This window comes from Euprymna scolopes, chromosome 23, assembly GCF_053919585.1.
Source record: "Euprymna scolopes isolate OS-2025 chromosome 23, ASM5391958v1, whole genome shotgun sequence".
Classification (NCBI taxonomy): domain Eukaryota; kingdom Metazoa; phylum Mollusca; class Cephalopoda; order Sepiida; family Sepiolidae; genus Euprymna; species Euprymna scolopes.
The window spans coordinates 87,613,765-87,616,006 of record NC_136504.1 but is presented as its reverse complement, the minus strand read 5'-3'; the positions used below and the strand labels follow the sequence as shown (position 1 = coordinate 87,616,006).

General features: G+C 34.4%; 1 pseudogene; it reads left to right on the top strand.

Annotated features, from left to right (window-relative positions):
- Window positions 1-1,853: 1,853 nt before the first annotated feature.
- Window positions 1,854-1,972, top strand: LOC145246195 (5S ribosomal RNA; annotated as a pseudogene).
- Window positions 1,973-2,242: the final 270 nt, after the last annotated feature.

Below are 2,242 nucleotides of genomic sequence, written 5' to 3'. Positions count from 1 at the left end.
GCGAGAGAACGCGAATAATATGGTCAATTATTAAAATAATTGAACAGACTGACACGAGTGTTCCGAAAAAAAAAAGATTCGTTGTTTTTTGTTTTTGTTTTTTGTTTTTTGTTTTTTTTGCACAGGAAACCATTTTTTTTTTCACGGTAAGAGTCTTTTTCTTCAAATGACTTGTTCAGATTAACTACCACAAACCCGAGTCGTTATTTCTGATATTTGAACAAACACGTTTGACTATTTATTAGTAAAACGACCATTAAATTTGAAAAGAGAAGGACTGTGAAAGAAAGAAAGAATATATATTCGTAAGCATTAGTGCTTATTAAAGACATGCTAAATAATCACGTCATATTTTGCAAAACACAAATTAAAAATAAAATAAATGATTTTCCTATACAAAAAAGCCGACTCGCTAAAAAGCGAAGGATTTTATTGTTTGCTACGTAAAACCACGTACAAGTAAAAAAAAAAATAAAAAATAAAAAGATTTTTTTTTCTTTGACAAATATTATTTCGACGAACTTTATTTCTTACAAGAAATATCGCGTACAACAAATTAAATTTCCAAAAGTATTCTTTTCTTAACTATTATGCTGCAAACAAAAGAATTTGGGTAAGTAAAGCTGGGTGGACTTTTTGCTCACGAAATAATATTGGGAAAACTGACTTTTTTTTATTTCAAGTGTAAATTGTTTCGTAAATTAAATTCTGTTACGATGGACGCAGAGTTCAGAGAGTCTCTTTTACAATTATTCAAATTTCAAACAGAACAAAATCTCACTTTGCAACAAAGACAACTTGAAAGTGAGGAGACATTTAAAAAAGAGCTCTTGCAACAGCAAGAACATTTTTAAAAAATCTTGATGAAAACACAGGAAGAACAAAGGGAAATTCTGGAAGCAATACAGTTAACGAAAGCAAACGAGAATCATAACGCATTCTCGAAGATGGCTGTGTGGAACGCCATTGAAAATTTCAATTATAAACCAGAAGAAGATATCACTTTTGCCCATTTTCTATAAGAGATATGAAGATATTTTTGTATCGGATTGCGGTACATGGGCTGACACTAAAAAAGTTAGGCTTTTGCTAAGAAAATTGGGAACAACCGAACATAAAGGTTCGTCATTTTATGCTCTCAAAAAAAGACCAGTGAGCTGAACTTCCAAAAGACAGTTACGCTACAAACAGAACTGTTTTCTACAAAAACATCTCTTTTTCACAGAAGATGTAAGTGTATGAATGTCACTAGAAGAGAGGAAGACGACTTCACTACTTATGCAAGTATAGTAAACAAGAATTGTGACGACTTTAAACTGGAAGAATTATCATCAGATAATTTCAAATGTTTAATTTTTGTGCAAGGGCTGGTCTTAAATAAAGACGCGGAAATCAGGCGTCGTGTTTTAAATAAACTTGAAAAAAAACGAATTTAAAACTACAACGCTTAGCGGAAAACTGTGAACGGTTTTTTGCGTTGAAACAGGACGGTCGTGACATAGAGGAAAGCGGAGTATCGCACATTAAAAAGGTCCATCAGACGAAAGAACTGACTTAAAAAAATAACCAGAGGAAAAACACGGAAAAGATCCACCTGGAACGTATTGGGGGTGTGGAAATAAACATTGGTACATTGAGTGTGCTTACAAATTTAAACAATGTAACATATGCTACAAGAAAGGGCATAAGGCATCACATTGTAGGAAAAGATCTGGTAGAAAGAAAAAATCATTAAACTTACAAAACTTAACCTGAAGAACGAAATATCCGGAAATATGTACAGGTTAAAATGTTTAAAAAGAAAGTAAGACTACAGCTTCATAGTTGGTCTGACATTTCCATTATTAATGTACATACATGGAAGAATCACGTTGACACACCGGTTCCCGTCAGATCACCGAAGTTAAGCAACGATGAGCCTGGTAATTACTAAAATGGGTGACCAATTTGGGAAGTCCAGGTGCTGTATGTAGGAGGACGTCGAAACCGCCCTGCAAAAAGTTGCAAAAACCTAACGTCATCATCTCCCCTAACGGGGATATACATGCGACTGGGGACCGCTTATGAATTTCATACTCCCATGAAACTTCCTCCTTCGGAGGAAGCCGGTTAAACCCTGAATAGGATTGGTGCTGACTGAACATACATGGAAGAAGCTTGGGAGACCTTCTATGATTAAATCGCATAAAACGGCGAGAAGCCTCAGTGGTGAAAAAATTATTTTCGAATGAGAATTATTAAC